The 26423-nt window shown below is 45.1% G+C and overlaps 1 protein-coding gene, 1 long non-coding RNA gene and 1 other non-coding gene across 6 annotated transcripts in view; 2 read left to right on the forward strand and 1 right to left on the reverse strand.

The window, feature by feature from the left end:
• KIF6 (kinesin family member 6) overlaps nt 1–26423 on the reverse strand; it is a 298810-nt gene that overhangs the window by 45358 nt on the left and 227029 nt on the right. The gene's annotated exons all lie outside the window — the stretch shown is intronic.
• LOC141574136 (uncharacterized) lies at nt 1668–9348 on the forward strand. The gene is made up of 2 exons (XR_012500823.1): nt 1668–3746; nt 7619–9348. It is a non-coding gene; the product is annotated as an uncharacterized LOC141574136 (long non-coding RNA).
• Nucleotides 2877–2949, forward strand: TRNAA-AGC (transfer RNA alanine (anticodon AGC)). Its single transcript has one exon. It is a non-coding gene; the product is annotated as a tRNA-Ala (tRNA).

Here is a 26423-nt window from a genome sequence, read left to right on the forward strand (position 1 = left end):
AGCAAAAGCTACTTAGTGGGTTCAGAGCAGAGCCCACCATTGATGACTCCTCTAGGACAGCTGTTGGAGCTGCTCGTGCAGCTTCTGTGTGATGTGGTGCTGATGCTACTATCAAGCAGTACCTGGTCACTGCTCCTCCGCTCTGTGTGAAGCTCTGTGTTCTAAGTGTGGTGGAATACACAGACTGGTGGAAGACTCTGTCCTAGCTCAAGAAAGTTAGCCTGGGGTGGGGTACGGCACACAGGTGGCCCATGTGCTCTTCGTTTGAAAAGCTGAACCCATGGCTGACCTTGGTCCTCTGTCACGGAAGGTTTGCTTTCCTGCTGAGCCTGAGTTTGGCTCTTCAACCCAGCACTTTGGCAGCTCTAACCAGTCACTTGGAGCTGGATCTGAGATGAGGTAAACCTCTTGGCCATTTTGGTTGTACTAGAAAGTAATTACAAATGTGTCAGTAGATAAAGTTCAAATCCCAACTCTGCTAGTTCCTAGAAGGGCAAGTTACTTAACATCTCTAAGCCTCAATTTTATCATTTGAAAAATGGGAATCATAATATAACTCAGAATATCAGCTTTACTATATCTCAATACTCTTGGGTGGATCAAGAGGTAACACACCAGCATCTATGACACACGGCACTAGCTTTAGGCAGCAAGCCACTTGCAGACATACTGAAAGGATGCTGTATTCACAAGGTGACAGGTCCTGAAGGGCAAGTGGCTACACGTCAATCAGCGGCAGAGGTAAGCTGAGAGGAGGGAAGGGTGGGTTAGTGGCATCAGGAAAGGCATCATCACTAAGGCTGAGAACTGAGTGCATTCTGAGAAGAGCAGAGGGGTTAAGGTGGGGTTGGGAAACGCATTCCAGTCAAAGAGAACTGTTGGGGCAAGAGGGTGAGGAAGGTACACGTTGGTTTGGGGCAGGGGCTGGAAGGGATGGCTTGAATGGAGGAGCAGGGCTTGTGGGGAGACGGAGTTCTATTTATACTAGATTCCGGGGTCCTAGATAATTACCAACGGCTCTGGACCCAGGGAAAAATCTCTTCCTCTGTTTGACTGCACTGCTATTGTATCCCAGGACAAGCAAATTAAAATAAACTTCAGTAGCAGGACTGGGTGTGGGAAGAACACACAGTGTTTCCTGCCCGAGGGGGAGGGGCCCCTTTGAAAGGGAAGCTCTAGTTCGTGATTCTCAATTTGGAGCGTGGATTCTGGCTGTGATGTGATTTCTCTGTACTCTAAACAGAGGATCGTGATTACCAAAGGCTGGATTCCCTAAGCTGCTTAGAAGGCTGTTTGTAAAAAGCATGGGCCTAGCATAAATTAAGTGTGCAATCCCTAGATGAATTTCCAGTAAACAGGAGGATGCACATCATTTGAAGCCTTAAAATCAGGCATATTCATCTCCTTCTTGCTAATGAGTATTTCATCGGGCTTTATCTAAACTCATTTGTATAATGTGAAAAATCTATTGAGGCAGGAACCAACTCTTTCCCACCATAGCAATGGTGGGTAAAATTTAAAAAAAGAGATTATCAAGACCACCTTGCTGGTTGGGTTACAAGACATATTTCTGAAGACCGGAAGTGGGTCAGAACTACAAAATGGTAAGTGGAGCTTAAGCCTTCAACCTTCAGAGCTCCGGTGCAGAAGCAGGAAGGAGACTAAAAGTGCACCATGCAGGACATGGTTTGAAGCTGCAGGTCTCGGGTGAGACTCCCCGCCACCCAGCCTGTGAGTGAAAGGGGACAGAGGAAAAGCAAGGGCTGCCCGATGTCGCCTAGGGCTGTGGTTCACGCCACTGCGAGCCCAAGACAGAAGAAAGGAGCAAACTCAGCCTCTCTGTTTGCTAAGCCAAGCTGCCCACCGACTCTCTGCCCAGATGGGCCACATCCCCGTCCCAAGACTGCCGTGGAGCCGTCGCTCCAAACTGGCCTTCTTAGAGCTGCTTCTGGATTGGGGGTCTGGAGGGTCTGTCAGACAAAGGGACAGGGAGAAAGAGAAAGAAATAAAATGTATTTGATTAAAAATAGACCTGCCCACCAAAAGGCCAAAACATATAAATAAATCTAACACTAAAAAAAAGATAGCAAGATCAATAGTTGGGATAGGAATTTGCTACAGATGAAAATAATTTTTCATTATTTTCAGGCAAAAAAAGACATTTATTGATGCAGAAACACAGAGGGTTGAGTCAGTCTTACTCCTCAGTACACTGCACACCACCCCTGTGAGTCTGGGCAAAGCCCCAACTGTGAATGTGTGTGTGTGTGTGTGTGTGTGTGTGTGTGTGTGTGTCAGCGTGTGTGCATTTTTATCCCTGTGCCTTATGCCCCATGTCCCATTCCTCTTCCTCCAAAAGGCAGACATTCTAAGTAGTTTGATGCATATCCTTTTTTGTATACATTCTTACAATTTGTGTCATGAGTTTTCTGCACAGTTTTTAAGCTACGAAAGTAACATTGTACTGCAGATCTCATTCTGTTTCCTACCGGTTTATCAGTACTGTGTTTTTGACAGCTACCAATTTTGCTATATGTGTGTCCAGTTCACAGTTTCGAACAGCTACATACATTCCATGCTGTGTACCCCCCAGTTTTACTTCCCTTTCCTGAGGCTGGAACAATTAGATTGCTAACCCCCTTCACTAACAGAAATAGCGCTGTGATAACCATCCTTGAACATGTAGTCTTGTAAGTCTGCAAGAAAAATTCCTTTGTTGGGTCTCAGCAGTTCTGTATATTTAATTTGAGGTGCTGTTCTCCATCATGACTGTGCTGGTCTATACTCCCAAGACAGACTTCAAAAATAAGTATGTTGAGAACACTCAAAGAGATTAAGAGAGAAGGCATACATTTTCTTTAAAAGGAATGGTGGGAGGAGGGTATAGCTCAGTGGTAGAGCGCATGCTTAGCATGCATGAGGTCCTGGGTTCAATCCCCAGTACCTCCATAAAAAATAAAAGGAAAAAGAAATCATGCAGGAAACAAGCATCAATGAAATAAGAATAGGTGGATAGGAAAGAAATTTTGAAATGAAAAATAGTCATTGAAATAAAAAAAAAAATAGAAGGAATAAGGGACCAAACTCCAGACAGAACATGCTTTAAAGGTGAATTAGTGAATTGGAAGAGAGTATAGAAGAACCCATTCCAGACATAGCACAGAAAGCAAAAGGGATAAAAATGGAAAAAGCACTTAAGAGTCACAGAGAAGAGACTGAGAGGCTTCATCACGTGTCTGATAAGAGTCCTAGTAGAAGGGAATGGAGGCAATAGTGAAGGAGCAATATTTGAAGAGCTAGCAGTTAGGATTTTCCAGAATTGAAGAAAGACACGAGCCCGTGGGTTGACAGTGCACTCTGAGCAGTGAGCAGGAAAAATAGAAATAAATCTACCCCTAGATAGATCACAGTGAACTTCAGGGAAAAAGAGTCACTATTACCAGCTTCCAGGGGACCTGCTAAGGAGCAACAAAGACAGCAGCTCCCCACCCCCATGACAACAGGAGGTCCAGGAGATGATGACAGGGAAATAACTGTCAACCTGAATTTTATACACAGTCCAACTATCATCCATAGAGGACACAAAAGAGTCATCTTCCATCCTAAGAGTACTAAGAGTATTTACTTCCCACAGACCCCTCTCTCCAGAAGGATTTACAGAGAGGCAGCCAAGCAAGAGTGCCTGGACCTTGGAGCCAGGTTCCCTAGTTTGCAGACCAGCTGGGCCATCTGCTGAGCAGCTCTGGGTAAGCCATGAATGTCAGTGTGATTCAGTTTCCTCATCTGCAAGACAGGGATAATAACAGCACCTGTTGTGAAGACTGAATGAGGTCACATATGTGAAGTGCTTGGAAGAGTGCCTGGCATATAATAAGAATGATATGAGTGTCAAAACTATCATTATAACCATTGAGAAGAAAAATCAACACAGAGAAATATGTAGATAAAAGCAACAAGGATGAGTGTAAAAAAGAGTATTTATGTAAAAATATTTAATTAGCTACCACAGGAACCCTGCATATGTGTGTGTGTGTGTGTGAAAACTAAAACTTTAAGCAATACTAACATTGGAGACCAGGTGAGAGGCTGTCCAATGGGGAGTTAAGCCACAGCCCTGGATGTGGGTGGAAGACGATGGATGTGGAACAACTACAGACACTGTTATAGCTACTTTTTAACTCTAGAAGATTAAAAATATGTCTAGCAAATCAATAATCAGAAAAAAGGCAGGGGAGACAGTTGCAGAGAGGGAATACCAAAATTTTAACTATTCAACACAGTAGGACAGGAGAAGAAAGGAAGCAATGAAGACAATGGGGGAAAAAGGGTATAAATGATCTGGTGTTTGGTCAAACAGTGGCAAGAGCCTCCCATACATGTGTATGTATGTAATTGAGTGTGTGTGTGTGCGCACACGTGTGCATATACACATGATCATATGTGCATGGAGGGGACGTGAATGGGTATCTACAAAGCTGTTATGATAGGTTACCTGCGGGTGGAAGTGGGGTGGAGGATGATTTGGGTAAGGAGGTGAGAGCCATGCAAGATGAAAACAAAATCATACATCAATAAGCACGTATGATTTATGGTTGCTGCAAAGTATATTTGTATATATTTATAAAAAGAAATTAAAATCTAAAGACCTGCTGCAGCATGCTTCCTGGAGAGGGAACTGGGATGTTACTGTAGTATGCTGAGCACTGCGCTTGGACACCTGCCACACATGTGATGGCTGCAAAGATTCATGGACCTGAGTCTCAGCGACTGGGCTGGGGGTGATGAGGAGTGTCTCCACTCATTTGTCAGAGCTCTGTTATTGCTCAGGAACCTGACTGAGAAGGGGTGAGGGTGGAGGATGGAGAGTCAGAGGGGGCCCAGAACAGCAGTGGCAACCCGAGATTTCCACTGGCCTGAGCTGGGGTGGCGGGTGCTCTGAGAAGCCTTCTACCCTCCTTGGGAGCAGAAGAAGACAGGTCCTTCTCTGGGTCCCCTAAAGACAAAAATCCACTGATGGAGCACAGAGCGGGAGACCAGAAATGGTCTAAATGATGGGCAAGTGTTTTTAAGTCTTCTCATTCCAAAATGACATTTCAGTTCTCCAGAATTCAAGATTCTGCTTCCATTCAATATGCTGAACATCATATTTGGTAACATTACTAAGTCACATAGAGAGGCAAAAGCAGCTCATTCTGAAACATATCAATTATTTTAAAAAAACACACATTGTAACTCGCCTTGCTTCCCACCTCGGGGATTTTCTCCAGAGCACCTCATCACCTTCGCCCTCTCTTGTAGAGGACGATGGGCCCCTTAACTGATGTGCATTTCAGCTCAGGATGAAAACACCGGACAGCAGCCTGGGCTTTCAAGAATGTGCCTTTTTTAAAAAAAATCACTAGAACGGTACATGATGATCACATTTTAGGGAATGTTCTCATTTATAAAAATGATCAAATTATATCATGTCTGAGAGACCCGATTCTTTTCCTGTGGGATATTCATTCTGGTCACCCAAGCAATCACAATAACCATACAAGATCAGCACGTTCTGTCTGGAGCTTAGGCATTTGGCTACTGGATACACTCAATTAGACTAAGGAGCTTATTGATATCACCACTCCAGTATGTGGTAATATGCCATAAACATATTCAGAGAATTAAGTCAATACATGCATTTGTTAGAAGCTCAAACAAATGTGCATGTAGGTAAGCGTAAAGAAAAATTTTAGCTCAGCAACCAGCATGAATTGTTAAATACTAAACATCTCAGGGAGCTGAGGGTTCATGATTGTGTTGGCACCCATTCAAAAGATGTTATTTTAGATGCTTGTAAGTTCTCATCTCAGCAAGGGAGGGATATAACCAGCCTCCCAGACCTGCCCTGGAGGAGCAGCTGAAGATCTCAATCCTTCTTTACATCTGAAGACATGGCTCTGGTTGCCAGGGATGCTGTTTGTGGGGAGGGGAGGCGTGTGCAATGTGGCCTCTGCCTTCCATCCCTGCAGCCCCAGAGGCAGCATGGGGACGCTCTCAGAGGTGCCTGGGTGCATTCAAGGCTTCCCTGCTCCAGGATGGGGTCAGGGATATCCCACCTAGTCCCAGTGTCCGCTACTCACACTGGAGGCTAGTTTGTCTGGGCCCCTCATTGATCGTGGAGGTAGAGGGCAGGGTTCACCCATGGGCTATGAAATAAACCCCAAGCACTAAGATGTTTGATGTGGCAATGCATGTAGTTTTTAGATGGATTAAAACATGAAAACAACAAGTTCTGCACTGCTCTTTGATACCAATAATAAACTCTCTCACTCCAAGATCAAGCTTGGTTCTGTTCACTTAATTTTAAATCAGCAAGTGCTTTAAAAAAGTCGATGGAAAGAAACAAGCCTGAGTTAAGGCTCACGGCTGGTCAGCCGGCCAGCCAGCCTGTGAAATAACTGCCTTACACAGTTAGTGCTTCCTGCTGTGGGCACTGTTCTCTATCTAAAGAGGCTGGAGATTAGGGGAAAAGCATCAATGAGTTTGTAAATAAAAGACAAAATGCAACAAAAATGGTTTCAGCTTCCAGGTTCAAAAGTCATTTTTCTCTATGCCTCGTGTACATGCTGCCTGTTTCTCATGCATGGGCCAGGCCCTCCGTCCAATCAGTGAGGGTTTCTGTGCTCTGTCTCTGCAGTCATCTGCTGCAGGGCTTGGGGCAGGGGCTGGAAGGTATTAGTGCCACTCAGGAGACTCATCCAGGGGAGCCCACGGGAGCTGAGCTTAAGGGAAGGAGCCGGTGGGAAGACTGGGAACAGGGGAAGCCAAAGAAGGGCAGTTGGCCTTCCGAAACCACCAGACAGCAGTGAAGGCTCACTCAGGAGGACAATGGGAAATGGCAGGAGAAGTGGCAGTGGGAATCCTAGAACAGTGGAGAGAACACGGCTTTGGGAGCGGGCGAGCTGGGATTGCCAATTGCTACCTGTGACCTGGGGCCACTTCACCCCTTTGAGCTTCAGTTTCTTCACTAAAATAGGGTGATAACACCCTTGTGGTAAGGCTGCTGCAAGAATGAGACAAAATACACATCGACTGCTCAGCACACTGCAGGTGCACAAAGGTGGGGCAGCCATGGTGGTGGTGACAGTAAGAGGAATTATCGTGGGGGGAGTTTGAATTACAAATCACACTGAACAGAGGACAGAAGAAAGCAAACCCACCGCAACTGTTTCCAAGGCCTTGATTATGTTCACATATGATGTGCATTTTCCCATTCCCTTTCCTGAAAGCAGTCTTTAAGGTCTAAGTTAACATGTTACCTCGGGCCCCAAGGACTGAACAGAAGGTTCTTAACCCCGCAGTGGGTACAGTCAATGTCCTTTCAACAGCCCCAGCTCAGGACCCCACGTACTAAACCCCTGCCTTTGGATTGGTTACTTACCCTCACGTTCACCACTACGTTCACTAGTAATGGGGTTTTTCACAGTCCTTTACATAGGCAAACATGATTGATTTCTGTAAGTGGAAGTAAATGCCTTTTTAATAAGCTTGCTTGAAATGCTGGCGGTAATGGCCCTGTTTTCAGAGCCTAGAAAACTCATCCTTTCATTTTTGCTCATCCTTTTATTTTTGTCTCCAGAAAACAGCACCAGAGCTCTGTCTCCTGATGGTTCTGCAGTGGCTGACTGTTACCAGAGAGGAGACGGAAGGAGAGAGGTGGAGACGTGCTTGCTCGTTTCGCAGAGGATGCTCTTCAGGAATGAGCTGGTTCAGGGGGGATGTCGTCTCCCCTCCCTGACCTTGAGCTCTGCCTTCATGAAGTGCTAGCAGATGTGGCCCTAATTCTGTAGAGATATAAGTCCCAGCGGATATAAGCTGGTTAGTTGGGAGATAAGTGGAACCCAGGGAGTCAGGACCAGAAAAAGGAGGCAAAGCAGATCACCAACCCAGAACAGAGGCCTTTGCAGCAAAGCTTTGGGAGAGATGAAGGAAGCCGAAGGAGGAAGTCCTCACAGCCTGAGAGCTGCACTTCCTCATTCATCAGGAGGGTGAGGAGAGGGACGGGGATTGGAACCCGGGTTTGGTGGTGCATCTCAGGGGAGTCAACAACTCCCAGGCGATAACGTCAGAAAGGCAGGGAGCTCTCAGACAGAAGGAAAACAGACACAGAGACGGGGTGGCCATCACACACAAAAATAGAGATAATTTACAAGCTTCATGTTGAAACTGTAAGGAGAGAGATGGAAGTTTCTTTCAGTGTATAGTGGAAGTAAAATATACAGAGCCCATGATGACAGACTGAAGATGGGTTACGTGTCATGATATGTTCTTTAGAGTGTTGGCTTTAGTGTTTTGTTTTGATGAATATAAAAATATTTGTGGGGCCTTTCATGGGTTTACTCACAAACTGAATCTTGTTTTTCATAAAGGGCTTAACCCTTAATTAGGAGTTTTCCTATCACAGGACATTCAAACCCCCCATGGCTGGGGATGGATGGACAACTGGACCCTCTATATTAGAAGACATGACAGTGCATATCTCAGGGCACAGCCATTGCTGAGAGTCCTCATTTCGGTAGAAGCCACTCTCCCTTCAGCTAGTGGAGTATGTTAATAATCAGTGGCCTCAACGCCCAACAGGTGTGGGAGGAGAACAGACCTTCACATTCTTTCAACTGGGGAAGATGAAAATTTTCAGAATTAAAAGTGGCTTCTGTCTTCTCTGGGAGAGTCTGGATATTATCTTCGAGGCAAACGCAGCTCTGTTTGAGATAATCTAATCACTGTGATGGACCATTTGAGTCTCCACCTGTAAGGTTAAGCTCCACCGTTCTTGGGGAAGCTCTACAGATGAAGTAACCCAAATTCCGGTGCTTCAGGGTAAGAGCCAGGTGTTCTGTTTGGTGTTCTGTGTTCACAAATGAAGACTGGGTGTATCTTTAGCAGAACTATGTGCCTGTACAGCTAGAGAATTCCACCCCCCCACCCCAAGTCTGCTTGTAGATTATCCCAGGTCTAAAAAGTAGTGCTTGTGCTTGGACAATGTGATGGTTAATTTTGTGGTCAACTTGGCTACGATCTGGTGTCCAGATATTTGGCCAAACAACAGGATGCAGCTTTTAGGTGTGATTAACATTTACATCAGCAGACTCCGTTCCTCCTGAGCGTGGATGGGCCTTGCCCAATCAGTTGAAGGCTTTAAGAAAAAAAAGACTGAGGTTCCCTGGGGAAGAAGGAATTCCAGACTTCACTGGGACTCGAACTGCAACATCAACTCTTCCCTGGGTCTCCAGCCTGCAGACTTGTCCTGCAGAATTTGAGTGCGCCAGCCTCCACCGTCTCATGAGTAAATTCCTTAAAACAAGCCAATCTCTCCTTGGTTTCCGTCTCTCTCTCTCTCTCTCCACACACATTTCCTATTGGTTCTATTTCTCTGAAGAACCTCGACTAATACAGATGGTGTAGCCGTGTGTTCTTGTCTGAGCACTGGCTCCAGCTCTTTGGGAGCAGAGGACAGACCGCGGTGGGATTTAATCTTGTCCTCATCTTGCATGTTAACGGAGGCTCTCATCCAGGTCCTGAATAGTGACTGCAATGATGAGAAAGACACTACGGGTGTTCAGTGAGCTGGGCCTGGACCTGCACAGTAAAGAACTGCCTGTCTCAACAGGCCAAGGGTTAGGGTCCCCTTGAGAAACATTGCTTTTGAGGAAAGATCTGACAAGGAGCTGGTCACTGGGCGCAGCCCACCTGGACTAGTAACACATTTGTATCACTTAAGACTGAATAGCTCAGTTTGGGAAAACAGACTGCTATGAACTATTTGTCATGCTTAGGAGTCCAGACAGTGGCCTGGAGAGCGTGAACAGGAAAAGCAGCAACTGGGCCTGGGGTTCAAGGCAGGATGCTCCTTGGAGCGCCTGGGTAAGGGAATGCGGAGGCCTCTAAGAACAAGGCCCCAGGGCCACTGGGTCAGGGCCTGCCAAGAGCCCTGCTGCCAGGTGTAGTTTCTAGAAAAGCTGCTCTCCGGGGAGCATTTCCATGAGCCTCAAGCCCTTGGTAAAGTCCTGTAGAAGTCTTCCCGGCCTTGTCAGATGCAGTAACTGGGGAGCAGGGTCCCTGAGGCTGGAGCAGTGGCCACTGGCAATGCCACCATCAGATGGCAGTGGGCCCAGCAAATGGCAGCCCCTGCGGTTCAGAGGAAGAGGAGGCCGGGGGAGGAACCCCAGGCATGTGCTCCAGCGTTCAGGAGGCCCGTCCTTAGAGAGCCTCTTGGGAACAGACTAGGGGTTTGCTTTGAGACCAGTGGATGGATTTCCAGCAGTAAAGCCAGCAGGGACTCCGGCCATCATAATTTGGAAATGAAAAGGAAGCGTGGTGCTGTTTGGCTGTCCCAGGCTGCTGAGCCAGGGATCTGTGAGACTCCTGGGGAGAAGTCTCCTCTAATGCTGCCTCTCCTCCAGGAAGAGGACCGTGGTTTATCAGGGCAGGCGAGAGGCCGTGCAAACTGGAAAAGGGTGGCTTTTTCCCCAACACAGCCTGGCTGATCAGATTCCTAACTGATGCTGATCTGAGCTCACAAACTGCTGAAGAAATGAAATTTGGTTGAGTTTGTTCTTTTTCACCCTCCTTAAAAGTATCAAAAGCTAATATTTTGCAGACAGCACTATGCTGGCCACGCTGGCCTGGCCTCATGGGGTCCAAAACAAACACACCTGATCTAGATTTGGTCAGCATCAGGAGACCCAAGAAGCGGCCAAGGAATTAGGAGAGGAATCTGAGGATTGTACTTCGTCCTGAAAGGCCTCAACCTGAAGCAGCTCTGGCTTTGAGGGGTTGAGTGGGTGTGTGGCAGGGAGGGGGAGTGGGGATGTGGGGAGAAGCTTCTGAATCCATTCAGATTCATGTGAAAGGACTGTGATGCTGACCTGTCGCTGGAAACAGACCTGACTCCTTCTTTGTGGTGATGAATATTATCTTTACTCTCCATAGTCAAGGGTATGGGGGAAGAGTGACTATGTGTGACATGCAGTTTCTGCTGAGAACTTTCCTCTGGGCCTTAGGATGTTGTGTGCTGGAGACAACGTGCTTGAGGTAATGACTTTCTGTACCGCAGAATCACAGAAATCTGTTTTCCATGGACTACGTGTCAGCAGACTCGTGTCAACGATCCTCTGTGGTTGTTATTTTAGCAATGAGGGGGTGTTTAGTGGGACTGGTGGTTTTTACCTGGATCTTAGGAACTCACCGACTGTGCCAGTACAATGGATGAATGACGGGTGAGCTGCGATCCTGCATGTATGCAGGAAAGGAACAACTAAGTATCTGGATGGCAGGCAGAGCACCCCTGATTCCTAACTGTGACGTTACCAAGATTGACAGTGACTTCTAGGAAGCTGTCGAAGGGGCCCAAGGCCTTCCTACGGTTTTTCCACTCACTTTAATTCTCTCAGATCCAGCCTGCATAATCCCACTGCCAGTTTCCCTGCCTTCCCTTCACCATTTGAGTTATGATGGCTCCTGCCTTAGTGTGGTATCTTCCAGAAGCAGACCCTAGTACAAGTAGCTTAGTTGGGAACTAATCCCTGGACAAACTGATAAGAAAGTGGGAAGGTGAGACAGAGAGAGAAAGTAGCCAGTAAAAGAGGCAAGAGCAAGCCAGTTCCCCCTGTGGGCAAGTGCAGCTCAATCCCACCAGGGGCCTCTGGGGGACAATGCAGGACGCAGACTGCCGAGTTGTCCCTCTGGGGGCGAGGGGGGTGGATGTGTACACACTAACTTCTAACAGTCAAGGGCTGAGGCCTCTTGGCAGGGGGTGTTGGTTCCCTAGCACTAGCGCGCCCCACGTGCCTCTCTTGGGTGGTCAGGGAAGGCCCTCGGGCAGGCTGGAAGGTGCTAGCAGATGAGGTGGTGCTCCTGCTCACACACGGTGTGCACCCGGGGTGTGGTGGGGCTCTGACAGCACCTACTGTAGACTTTACTTCCTGTTCCTCATCCTCCTTGTCTGAAAAAGACCACTACTGTCTACAAGTAACATAGCCTCTGACAAGCAGAGCTAACCCTCTGGTAGCCACGCCAGCAAGGAGAGAGGCAGAGGAAACCAAATATTCCAGCCGGTCCACTGATGGATTTCTTACAGGCTTGGCTAGTATTAGGGGGGCCAGGATTATTTTCTGGTCTAACAGCCCCTAGTTTTCTACTGCCCATATTTTAATGGAAAGCAGATTTCCCAGATGGGCTCACAATCCGCATGTTGAGGTGAGCTACTCTCTTTCCTACTCTCTTTCCTACTCTTCGGGGTGACACCTTGGAAATGAAGCTCTGACATCAGAAGCTCATTAGCTCTTCTTCCTGGAGACCAGCTTTCTCTGGGTGTGGTGGAAAGGCAGCAATATGTCGCTATGAGGCCTGGCTCCTGGTCCCCTCCACGCTGCCAGGCAACTCCCAAGACTGTGTCTGCATCTGGGACCAAGTAGTGGGAGGTCAGAGAAAAAGAGCAACGGGAAGTCTTCCCATGTGTTTGGTACCATGGTTCCTATGGGCAGAAGGCAGGTGTCACCTCCATCAGAGTTTTAGGCTTCTGTTTGGCTGTGGCTGCTACCAGAAGATTTTCTAGAGATGCCAGTTTGATGGCACCTTGAATTCTGGTCACCTTTCCTCCTTCTCCTTCCCTTCCTTGTGACCACTTACTTTTTGGAGTTCTCAGATAGCTGCTCCATGCATTCTGTCTGAGGTTTATAGTTTATAGGTATAGTTCAGTAGGGTGGACAGGGTGGAGTGTGGTTACCTTGTCCAGAACTGGAAACTCACACTATTTTGTTTTTAATTACAAGAATATACCCTTTCACTGGCCACCTGTCCAGTTAGGGCTTACAAATTGCATCCATAGTATTTTCCTTTCCCATCATATGGGCAGACTCATCTTCCTCCTTCACCCTGCTCATTAGCTGACTTTTTGCTGCATTTAATATGCTGTATTTAATTTCTTATCAAACCTCAGATATCTGTGCCTACTTGATCCTCAGACCCACCAATCAGCCCAATTCTCAAACACTGAATCTCTCCCTTATCTGCCTTTCTGGTCTTGTGTCTAGACCACTGTGGATTTGCCTCACATCAAATTCACATTACAGAAATTCTAACAGCCTGGACGTGAGTGATCTATGGCAATATTTATCATATTCATGTGATGTCTTTTATCATTCTAAATGATGTAATCTTAAGCCATTTTCTTTAAACTTGGGAACAAGACAGAAGCTGTTACTGTGATTAGCTAATAGTGATTCAGAGGCTCTAATGAATGCAATAAGACAAGAAAATAAAATACAAGTGTAAATACCAGAAAAAGATGTTTCTTTTGTGATAAATATGATTTCATTTCTAGAAAATGCAAGAAACTACAGCAAGAAAAAGCCCACTAAAATTGAAAAGAGAATTTGGTAAGATGACAGGGTACAAGAAAAATATGTTTTTTTAAATAGATTTTTTTTCTATCCCAGGAAATGGAACAATATTCCATCACTAAAGCAGCAAAAATTATAATACTCTTAGGAAGAAATCCTACTCCTAAGACTCTATTCCAAGGATTGGCAAACTGGGGCTGGCAAGCCAATCTGTCCTGCGGTCTGTTTTTGTATGGCTTTGGACTGTGAGCTAAGAATGGTTTTTACATTTTTATAGAGTTGTAAAAGAAGAAGAAGAAGAAGAAGAAGAATATGCAACAGAGACCATATGAAGCCCAGAAAGCCTAAAATATTTTCTATCTGGTCCTTTACGGGAAAAGTTTCATTGAAGTAAAAGCAGCAGTATATAAGGATATACGTGCATGAGTATTTATCACAGCACATTTTACACGGCAGAAAAATGGAATAAAGTGAATATTTGTCAACTGGAAAATGACAGGAAAATGCTGTAATGTAACTGCTTTATAAAATATTACGCAGCCATTAAAAGGAATGAAATACAGTCACATCATTTGATCTGGAGGAATTTTACATATATATGAAATACATATGTTCATATACATATGAAATTTAGGATGCAGTGAAAAGTAGGATGCAGAGAAATGTACATAATATGATTTTTATCTCTTTTTTTGGTAAGACAAGCAACCCAATCCCTCATGTAAGTATATGAATTTAGTATAATTATATCAACAAGGAGGTAGAATTTGGAAAGGCAAAAGGGGCATGAACACTTCTGTTTGGCGATGCATAGGCCATAGAGGTTTCCGAGTGGGAGGAGAGAGGTTGACTGGAGCTGTGGCTTGAGGATATTAATCTTTAGAATGCAATCTTTACTACTTATTACCTGGAATTCCAATTTAAAGGTGGCCAACTTCCCACTGGGAGACTACTGCCAAATTTGCTGTTTCCCTCACCACCAGACCCTTCTATTCAATGCACTTCTCTCTTTTGGAATCAGTGTCCTTGGATTCTACTTTAGCAGATGAACAACTTTTTGACTTTGGCAGCAGCTTGAGTCAACCCTGACTCTGACCTCCTCCCTCTGCAGTTCATTCTCTGCTCCCAGTAACAACAGCAGAGAAGAATTGTCATTATTGTCCCATTGAGGGCTGACTAGAGAGTCCCCATCACACCTTAGTGGCTGTTGGGCCAGAGGTTTTCCCAGTTCAGCTCTGCCCCCTGTGGATATGGTAGCTGGCCTTCCAGGTTATCAGACCACCTTTTACATGTGACATCACCTCTGTAACGGGAGCTAATAAAGGTTTTGTTCCAGGTATCTCACTGAGGGTGATGTGAAACTAAACCTTTCATGATGCCTCTCCATGACTTAGTTTTTCCTTTTTACAAGATACTTTTGCAGGAATACATTGTTTCACAACCTTCAAACACAGATTTGGCCTTGCTGTGGATTACGGGGTGCAGGCAAATAATAAATGTTATGTCTTTGTTGTCCCTTGTCTATTAAGTTTACTTGGCACGTTACCCACTTCTGTAGTCATTCCTTAATTATTTGGTTTTGTCTTCCAACCAAAGGGAGTACCCAAGGACCCTAGTACTTGCTAATGAATTGCTAGGTACTGCGACATTCCAATTATTTATTAGCAGGTTTTCTAGATTTTAGCACCATCTCAACATGTGTTAATAAGTTGTTTTGCAAAACACAATTAAGTTTTTAAAATATTCAGGCATCATTAAAGATGTCTTCAAAAAAGATTAAGTTAATAAAATCAGTTTTTACCTCTTTATAAAGCTTACGTTTTCAGCAATAAAATCACCAGACTTGTGGTCTGGTAAGAGGTTCAACCATCTGTACACAGGCAGGAGACATGTAGAGGTTAGTGGCCAAAGACCAAATAACCTGCCGTCATCATGTCTGGTTCTGACCCATATATGTTTCAGTGAGATCTGTACCAAAGACCAAGGTTTTATCTTGGACATCTTCTTTGGGGCAGTGTTACTTATGGTGAGACAGGGTTGATAATTCCCAACTGTGGACAACTTCAACAAAAGAAGAGCAGACAAATCAGTCTTCTCCAAGGCAATTTTTAAAAATTAGAGAGAAGCAACTGTTCCAAAAATCTTAAGAGAAAGTTATAACAAGTGACAGGCTGGAAGAAAACATCTGCCTCATTTTCCATAGAGAAAGGCCCACTATCCAGAAGATGCAAAGAGCTCCTACAAATCAAAAAGAGCAATTCAAACAACCAATGGTCAAAGGATCTGAGACACATGAAAAAGCACTCACTTCTACCAGCTGTCAGAGAAATGCAAATTAAGACAATAATGAAATGCCACTTCTTTGCTCTCCAACTGGCAAAACCAAAAATGACTGATATTATCACGTAGAAACAAGGATGCAGAGGAATGGGTACTGTCACACACTGATGGGAATATAAACCAATGAAACCCTTTTGGAAAGCAACTGGGAAGTCCTTATGAAAACTGAAAATACATATCCACTGCTGTTCTCCCCAGTTCTGTTTCCAGGCATCTATCTCAGATATGCTCATATTTGTGCACAAAAATGCATTCGTTGTGATAGGGAAAAACTGGAGAAAAAATGAAATGTCTGTTACAAGGGAGTAGTTAAATAGATCATGGTTTACTTATACTTAAAAACAGCCCCGTCAAAAATGGTGAGCAGTAGACCCTTACTCACTGTTAAGGGAGAAAAGCAAGGTGCAGAAGAACATGTACATTAGGGTCCTATTTATGCAACAGAACAAGGTATTTGTACATGTCTGCTGTCTGACTATCTATCTATCATCTTTATACATACAAATGCACAGAAGGGGATGGAAGGACATGTACCAAATTGTTGGAAGTGGTTACTCCTCTGCGGAGGGGACATGGTTGGTTCCAGGGGAGAGGAAATCAAGGGGGAGCTCTTACATTTTGATATGTGTATCACTGTAGCATTTGAACATTCTGCAGCAACCTGCACCCACGAACCACTTGTGCAATTAAAAAGAAACAGAAATAATCCTCAAAAGAATCCATAACTCTTTAAACTCTAGAGAGACCCTAGGAAGGCAGGCTGGCCCTCCCTTAACTGACTTAGCCCTTCTCCAATACCCGCCAACCTCTCTGCCTCCTTCCTTTATTATTTTCCTGGGAGTAACGATGGGGAAAGGCTTCCTTCCCTGGCTGCTTTTCAGGCTTATCATCAACTTGAACTTAGAGAGGACATGTGACCTTCCTACAGCAAACAACCAGGGCCTAACGCCTCCTTCTTAGCTGGTTTGTGAATTTCCCTGGCATCTAAGGGCACTGAGCTTGGAGCCCAATAGAAACCAGGTTCCGGGTGTGGCTCTCCCCCTTACTAGCTGTATGTTTTGGGGGCATGTTTATTAGCCTTCCTAGACCTCAGCTTCTTTATCTATAATAAGAGGATAATAAATAGTGCTTCTATCAAAGTTAGCTATTGTTACTGTGGTGGGGACTTCACCTCTTTGACTCTTAGTGACCTACAGTCTGCGCTTAGACGCACAGAGTTTGGCTGGTCCAGAGCATCTCTGTTTACTCCCAGTCCTTTTGGGGCAGCACCAGCTCTAAGCAGACACTGATGCCAGACGTGGTGGAGTCCCCAGGGCCCTCCCTCTGGCTGCCCTACCCCTGGGCCCCCCTTCAGCTTTGCTCAAGCAGCCACCCAGGCTCCTGCTCTTACTGTTTTCTCCACACAAACTGCCTGGGCTGCGCTTTTGTTCAAGAGATGCCTGATTAGTGGTGCAGCCCAGGTGTGCTCGGCACTTTCTCTGCTTTTTAAATGTTGCCTAACAGCAGACATCTACCTGCTGGAAGGGGAGCACAGGGGCCTGGTGGCTGCACGTATGCCTCTGTGTGGTGTTTCACAGCCTCCTCTGAAGGCCTGGGCTTGAACTAGCACATCTGCTGTGGAGCCGCGCGTGCATATTTTAGGCTTAAGTAAGCTGTGGTGCAGACTGTGCATTAAAGAGTGGGGCTGATCCTCGGGGTCATGTTATTACATGAAGCCCACACCAAACCACGGCCATCTCCGCTCTGAGCAGAACGGCCACTTGAGGGAGGGGAGATTCCCCACTCTTGCGTGTTCTGTTTTTGAAAGCGATCGGCAGTTTTCATCCAGGGACTCATCAGTGATTTCAAGGTGGTCGACAGGGGACACAGCAAACCCTCTGCTATTTTCAGCTCTTCCTTGTTCAGCATCCCTGACAAAGCCCCTCCGCCTATCTCTACCATTATCTCTAGCATTATTCCCCTTTTCCATCGGTATAAGACAATGGAATACACTTTTCCTCCTTAGAAGTGAAAAACATGGCACCACCTGTCTTTCCCTGGCAAGTGAGCAAGGTGAGCCCCACTTGTGCTGCTTTAAAGACAGTCTCGAAGCAATATGCTGTACACCAGAAATTGACACATTGTAAGCTGACTATACTTCAATTAAAAAAAAAATGTTGGGAGAAGCAGTGGCAGCAAAAACATGTATTTGGTAGATAAAAAATTGAATTTTTTAAAATAAAATTTTCAATTATAGAAAAAATAAAGACAGTCCCCTTCCCTTTAGAGAGTGCTGAGAAAGCCCTCAGCCCGCGGGGACCACCCACCTGCAGAGACGGGTGCCTGCCATCCCTACCCGTCAGCTTCCCGGTTTACATAACAGTTGGCACTTTTCTGCAGGGTTATTCTGATATCTAGATAACAGTATCTGCTGGTAAAGTTACTTTTGAAATACTTGTATGAAAATTATCGTGTCAAGAATGTACATTACTGCTACGATGAGATTAGAATGCATCGGCTGCCTTCTGAACATCTGAAATGACTCTCCTATGAGGAGAAGAAATTTTATTTTTAAGGCATTTCATTAAATGAAATAGGTGTTGGGGAAATTGGTTCTTTGAAAAAGATTCAACTCAGAGCCTCAGCTTATACCCCACTCCACAATAAATCCCAAATGAGTCGAGTGTGAAAAATAGAACAACAACAAAAAAAACTATAAGAAAACTCAGGAAAGCATTAAACAAATCCCAGGCAATGAACAACCCATCATCATTACTATTGCAATGACCCTTTCTAAGTACAAAAGCTATGGAGGAAGTCATAAAAGAAAAGATCAATGAATTTGACTAGATAAAAATAAATAAAACCCCTATATATCATAATGCACTTTATAAAGATGAGTCACTATTACTGTTGGTAAAACAAAGAAGCGAGGGCAAGGTGTGGCTTGGAGAACCTAGAAATAAAGGAGACCAAGTTCCCCTGTAAGAGTTGGACCCGTGAGAAAGAACTGAGAGGATGCGGGGTGTCAATCACGGCGCCTGCTCTACCCGTCCTGTTTATACAAGACAAGCCTCCCTTGTCACACCCTCTGCTGCCCAGGTGGCCACTTTCTGAAACACAAGACCTCTCTTCCTCCCTGGCCACATCTGCCTGGAACAGAGACGTGTTTCTAATCCAGAGACAGCACATTCTTAAGCTGACCAGCAGCTGTTGAACTGAAGGCCTAGAAAGGAGAAATTGGGCCAGTCAAGTTCTCTTTCTTATAATTCTGAGCTAAGAAACAAGCAAATAACTAGCTCATTAGCCTGGGGGACACAACGTTAAAGGATGCTTTCAGATGCTGGGGCCAGAGCAGACCAAAGCCATGAGGAAGAGGGGCGGGCGGTCAGCAGGGCCAGCAGGTCACATGCACAGAGGGAGTAGGAGGCACCAAGGGAGCCCCGGGGAGTGTGCTGGGCTCTGGAGCCCTGCTGGTTCCTGGGGGCCCCCAGGTTCTGGCTCTGGCTCCCCTTCCAGCATGGAGGGCTCTCAGATCATACTGCTATATCTTGGTGAGGTTCTTGTCATCACCACACATGCATCCTGAGCCTGAGCCAGCTCAACTGGATTTCTATTTCTGCAAATTAAGAGACCCAAACTAAAACTGATTATTCCTATGAACCAAAACAAAGTGACTTGGGGTTCATCCTTGAGAGGCGGGAGGGGGATATAGTTACAGTTTAGTAAGCAGAAGCCTAATAAATGGCATTCTGTCTTTTAGGGAGAAAAGGGTACGTGCACAGAAGAGTGGTGGTCTTGCTGCAGGGATACTTGCTCCTGTGGGTGTTGGACACCTGCTGGGGCTTCACCATGACCATGAAAACCCAGCTCTCAAAACTCTTCTCTGTTTTAATTCCCTTTGTGTTTGGGGGATGCCTACTCATTAACCTTCCAGTAGCTCATCTACTTTGTTCCCTGGCAGAAGAGGCCCTGGATTGCAGCAGTTTGATTTCCTGTCTATAAAAGAACATCCTCCATGGTAAATTAATAAACTGACCATAGTTCATAGTGACTGGCAGGGGACAGCCTTCCTGAGTCCACCCAGCACAGGCCAGGTCCTGGACGTTTGTTCACTCACTAAGGTAAGACCACCTGGTCAGGACTCTTGGGAGGCAGCCGTCCATCTTTTTTTTTTGGCTGACATTCCCACCAAATCGTCGCTTCCTTCTTTATAGGTGACAATTATTAGTGTTACCTCTTGTCAGCTAATATCCTCCACAGCCCTCCAGCTTGCTCAATCATTTTCTGGTTGTTGTTAGATCTCCAGATGATGACAGCAAAGCATTCAATCAATTTTATGAAGACATCAGTTGTACGGGTTACGAGCTGTCACTCAGATAACTGCATGCCTGGGAATTTCAACGTTCTGAATTGTTACAGGAAGGACTGTAAGAAATCTGCTTTCTCTTGTCGTCTCCAGATACACTGAGTCGTCCCAGAAAGATGCCCGTCTGTCCTGCTCTTAACGATTCCCAGAATCTATATCCATTTAATTACCTTTTCTGACAAAATGTCTTTTTCACATGATCGACTATAGTTTCAATACAATTGAAAATTAGTTCTTCCTTTTTGAGTCTCTTTAAAGATGAATTACAGCTTATTGGTCCTTCTGTATAGGAGCAAGTCAGTTCTCATACAACTGTTTCTTTGACAGGCATCACTCATGTGCATTTGGTTAGCAGGGAGCTGACGTCAGTGTCATATAGCAGACTCACCTGTTTCACATAGGATTTTTTTTCCTAGTAAATTAAAGTTTTGTATCCCTAAGAAAAGGTCATTCAACACAAAATCAGCTGGCAGAGCTGGGCCTGGCAGGCTATGGAGAGGCTCAGGACGGTACACAGTCCCCCTGTCCCCAACTGCCTTCTCCTGGTCCTGTGTGGCCAGTGCTCTTTCCTGGAAGAAAGCACTTCTTCCTTGTTGTGGGGCCCTTCCCATCGTGGTGTGTGTTGTTCACATCTCTATAACCAGCCCTCAGCGCTTCCTTAACTCTCTTCCATCATGATAGCCTCATTTTGGAAAAAAAAAATGGATGTTTTACACAGGGTTTCCTTACGCATTAGGAATTTAACATGCCTTTTTATCTATATCATTATTTTTTATTAGGATTGTAATTGGCTTTGTTAGAGTACTAGTTATAAAATTGTATGGATTTTGAGAGGTCTTCCTAGTCTTTAATTTTCCTACAGTCCCTGCTATCTTTTTAGTATGCAATTTCGCATTTATTCCATTACAGCAGGAGCACCGGTACTTAAAACCAGTTTTTAAGTTCCTCATTCACAGCTTTCTTTTTTTCCAGAACAAATTATTCTAACCATTATGCTCTCTCACAGGAACTATTATCCATTCCTTTATAGATGTATCTTGATCTTGTTTCAAGCCACAGATCAATTTCTGAAAGGCATGTAGTGAATATAATTGTCTGCCCAGCATTTCTTCCTTTGGTGAAAGATACATCTTCAATTTCCTAAAAATCTTGTTCAGCTTACATGGAACAGATGGGCTAAAACATGCAGAGTGGGCACAGGATCCAAGACCAGTCACTTAGAGCGTGTCACTCCCCTGGATGCAGGGACTGCTTCAGGGAGGGGCATGTGACTTGAGCCAGGCTGGTCATTCTTCCCTCCAGGGACTTTTCCAATGTTGCTGGGAAAGACCCTGTTTCCTGGGATCATGAATCCACACGTAAACTTAGAGCTTTCAGAGGCACCTTCCCACTAAATGTGGAGAAGTTATCAGAGAACCTAGTCAGGGAGCACTGAGAGAGGGGAAGAGGGGGAAGGAGGGGGACTGGAGGAGGGAGACCGGAGGACGGGGAAGAGGGTGAATTTGAAGTCGCCTGTATTCCTTGGATTTCCTGGTTACATGAGACAATAAATGCCTTTCATGCTTACAGCCAAACATCCTGGCCAATACAAACAACACAAATTAACTGATTTGGGGGGGATAAGTGTAATTAAGCAAAATCAAACTAAATAATCTAATGCACAAGCAAAGCTTATTATTTCAAATAAATGTGGTGAATTACTTAATAAAGGAAGAGATCTGCCTGGTAACTTTCCCACCACGACTTTAGCTGCTTTTCTCTGAGCCACCTCTCTTCCTGTAGAGAGGCAGAGTTACCAAGGACATGCAGCGCACACACGGGAATGCTGGGCAGAGTGAAAGGCAGAGGTCTTGACTTTTGCATTTTTTACTTTTGAGAACACAGCATTCTTTCACTTTATGGTAACATATTTTTATTTTGTGGTCCCTGATGATTTCTATGCCTGCCCTTAATCGGGCATTCTCTGACCGATTTACCGGTGCTGGTTTTGGTCCTTAAGCAAAAGTACTTCATTACACCCATTACTACTAAACCTCATCTGAGCTTCTGCTTTGAATTCTCGCATATTTTCTGAAGCATCAGTAAACCCACTCAGCTGGAACTGTATACAGCCTGAAAATACAACACTTCTATTCTGTTTTCCAAACCACTGAAAATGATAGTTGAAACCCGCGTGGGACGCTGAATCCTACCAGGGCTGCTGCAAGCCCATGGTGCACCTTTCTGCAAATTAGAAACAGGCGCCCCTCCCTCAGGCCAGGGCACAAGGAGTGAGAACCAGGGCAGGCTGGGTGTCAGACCCCACTCGCCCCCGCAACTGAGCCCTACTGTGCAAAGGTGACCTACCATGAGTTGTGTTACAAAGACCCTTTTCATCTTCTTGGGCTACGTGTGCATGAGCTAGGGTCTAGTCTGAGCCTTTTGTTGGGCATATCAGATAAAGGGAAAACTGAGTAACAGCCTAGAGAAATATTAAACTCAGAATAAAATTGCAGAGTCAGATAAACCTGAATTTATGGAGGCAGTATATTGTATTTAAAAGCCATGGAGTTGGACAGAAATGGATTTTGATTCCAACTTGGCCAGTTAGTAGGCAACCTCCTTGAAACTTCATTTTTTAAAAAATCTGCAAAATAACAATAATACTATATCTCATAGAATCTAGACTACATCAGTTGTAAGACTCATTCTCATTACAGAGATTTTTAAAATGCAAAAACATGGCCAAGTGGATGGTCAAATGTTTCCTGATTTCAGAGGTGTTGAGATTGTAAAGTTTATGTATGTTAAAATCTATGACATATGGCCACACCCCTTTCGAGGTAACGGCTCTTCTCTGCGAAGGTTAAGTGACAGAATGTGTGTCAAGTTCTCAGCGCGGCACAGTCAGTGCTCAATGAAACTGGTGTGGGTGACAGCAGAGTAACAAACGGATATACTGATTCTAGTCTCCACAGCCTAGCAAGATGATCTGCGTGTGGTCTTTCCCTTATGCAGGGTAAGATACTAGAAGCCAACGTGCACGAGGTAGGTCTGGAAGTAAACCTCAGCAGAAGATTAAAGTACAGAAAAAGCACAAAACTGAAAAATGGCCCCATGTATTCTTCTGATAGAGACCCAGATCCGAGTCATGATTTTCTCAAATCCCAAATGTACGAGAGAAACATCTCTTAAAAGGGTACAGTTCAAATGGTGGGTTGTGGGGGGTGAGTGTGTCCTTCTTTGAATGTGGAGTAGGAGAAATAAGACTTCCAGAATGCTCTGTTAGCTTGTCTAGTGTTTGGGTTTTTTTCTTTACCGCTCACTAACAGCCACTTCTATTACACTTCCTGTGAGTTCTGAAGTGGTCACTGCCGGGCTCTGTGGTGAAAAGCCTTCTGTGTGGCGTCCTGTGTCCTGTGTTTTTGCTGACGCCTGGAGGGGTCTGCGGAGGATGAAGAGCTGCCAGGATGTGTTCATCAGACTCTTTCACCTGCCCCCCAAGCGTCTGGCTCCTGGACTGGTTGAGGGGGCTTTGCGCCAAAGAACGGCCATTCATCGTCCTTTGCTGCAAAAGACAATGCTGCCGGGGTAGAACACTGATGTAGGAAAACCAACGTCAGGATTCCCATAAGTGAAAAATGGCCCAGTTTCTGCCACTGCCCCTGAGGCAGTCTATTTCTTTTCCCACAGTTTGGGCTCAGTGGCACTTTTAGAGGTAAGATGAATGGAGGTAGGGGGATCTGTGAACGTGTCTAAAAAATACCCCATGTGACAGAAGACAGCCTAAATGCTATTGTGTACAGGACAGGCAAATGCAATGAACATGGTTCTCTCTTCCAAAACAAAGACTTCATTATTTTTCACATAGATTCTGAATTGCTTAGTTCTTCCTGATTTCAACTTGTTTCAACATCAGGATTGATGTAAACAATGTACAGAGAACAAAAAAGGAGTCTGTGGCAAGAATTTCACCTACCTAGTTTGGGCTGGCTTGTTGTAAGAAAAGGAAATAATATAGAAGATTTGGTTGACTGAAGACGCCATGTAAAAATCAGATATTATCTGGTCACTCCCGAATAAATAGCCTTGAGGGGTTTTTAAAAATGAAATTCAAGTGACAGCTCTAGATCACAATTATCAGAGAAAAATCAAATTGCCTGAGAAGACAGTGGCAGCCTGAACTCAAAGCATATGGACTGGTTGATGTGTAATTCACAAATACAGCTTCCACTTCCTCTCTGCTGGGCAAGCACACGTGCATGCCATAGCATCTCCCTCCCGCCCTGGGGTCTGGAGGCACGATGTGGCTCAGTCTGGGAGCGGAGCTGAGTCACCATCCCACGCATAGCATGGTATATCTGTGCCATGCTCCCACCTCCTGACCCTTAGATTCACTAAAGTACTTGTTTGGGGAACAAAAATTCCACTTGACTTAATTTCTCCCCAGGAAAAACACACTCAGTAATGTCACAAAACTCTTGAAACCAGTTTCCTTCAAGGTTGCCTCAGAAATTTTAAATATGTGCTCCACCTTGCACCTCCTTAATCTTAACCTCCTGCCTGAGATGCAGTGATGGGGTGGCTACTCCCCATGGCCAAGCACCACTGAGTGGCTGGTTGAGTAGTGGGGCTGAGCCTCAGCGATCCCCTCACCTGGGTGCCCCTGAATGGAGAGCACATTTGAACGATGGGTGGCCAGGAGATGGGCCTTTGTCTACTATTTGCATGAAGTGAAGTAAGAGTGACATTGGTTTTATTTGCACCACTGAACTAGCAGCCACTTTCTTGTTAGCAATAAATGTTTGAATCTCAGCGTTGGTATGAACCCTACTTATTATTATTCAGAAAAAAACAAAGGTCTGCTTGCCCAGGGCCTCTTCTAGTCTATCCAGACCCTTGGTGCGTGAATTACAGACATCCTCTCTGGGAGACCATTCCAGTCCCCACAACCCCCACCCCTGCTCTGGGCAGGGCACAACCTGAGCAGCTGGAGTGCAGCCTCCTAGTGGCCTAATCCCAAGAATGTGGCAAATTCGATCCGTCAACGTATGGATCCAAAACTATGCAACAACGTATGCACCAAAATGACGGCGAATTTAGAATTATTTGTGACAACGACCCATTGTACTCAGAGTGAAAAACTAAGTCTATTTGTATAAGCCATTGGTGCCTTCCACCATTAATCTATTTCATTAGTGTGGGAACAGTTTTGTTTTGGTTTAGAGAGTTATTTTTCAAGAGCAAAAACTTTATATCACTTTCTAGGGAGAAACAGTTCAGAAAAGGTGTTACCCTCTTTTCTCCCCAAGGATGAAAACAGACCATTAGATCCTTCAAGTCAGAAGGCTCTGACCTGTCAGCTCTGGACCCACGGAAACCTGCTTCCCCTTCCCTCCTTATTGGTTTGGGTCACTTGACCCCTCTGAGAATCAGATCACCTATGGATATTAATCTCTGGAAAAATACACACACTCCTGACCCCTAATTTTTTTTCATGTATTTTAGGGGTCTTGGGAATTCAGGCCAAGAAAGGAGTTTTACACAGGATTTTAAGAGAAACCAACTATACTGAAATAGTTATCAAAATTCTAAAAATTTTTTTGTGATATAGTAATATTTCTGTGCTTTTTATATAAATGCATTAAATAATAAGATCTACTGGCGAGTCTAATAACTACTGTAATTTTGAAGTACTGATGAGTATAAAAGATATTTTATGATGTCTGCCAACTGTGCTGTGAAATGAAAATGTCTGTAATTTCCACTGGTGACAGGTGCTGCTACTTCTCCTGCGGTCTGCTGCCGACATTCATCGTTGGCGGTAGTGCTAAACTGCACTTAGAGGTTAGTGAAAATAAAGGTGCATTTTTTCCCCCATCCAAGATCCCAGACCTTAGGTCAAGAACCTCTGAGACTCTAGAGATTCTTGACCTGGTGCTGGGCATGGCTCAGGGCCTGGCGGCCTCAGTTATTTCTGTTCAGGCCACGGGAGAGAACGTGGCGCTCCTGTTTCCCCAAGCAAAATTACCTGAGGCTGCTGTGAGCTTCTATACTCTAGGAAGAGCCAGAAGAGACATTCATAGTGGCTTCTGTCCTGCCCTCACTTATGAGGGGAGAAAGGTGAGGACAAGAGGGGCACGGCTGTGACCAGGTAACTCCTGCCTTCCCCAGCACAGAGACAAAGCCACAAGGGACACCTCTGTGAAGCTGCCCCAGCCTGGGAGACAGGTTTCTCTGTGTCCTCTAGCTTGGGGGGAAAGAAACATTTTCCTCTCACTTTAACAAAGGTCTGAGAAATACTTTTATCGAGTTTGCCTCTTGCCTTAACCTCAACTTTCCAGGGCTGCTCACCTAAGTGGGAGAGCCCTGCT

Source organism: Camelus bactrianus, chromosome 20 (assembly GCF_048773025.1).
Source record: "Camelus bactrianus isolate YW-2024 breed Bactrian camel chromosome 20, ASM4877302v1, whole genome shotgun sequence".
Taxonomy (NCBI): domain Eukaryota; kingdom Metazoa; phylum Chordata; class Mammalia; order Artiodactyla; family Camelidae; genus Camelus; species Camelus bactrianus.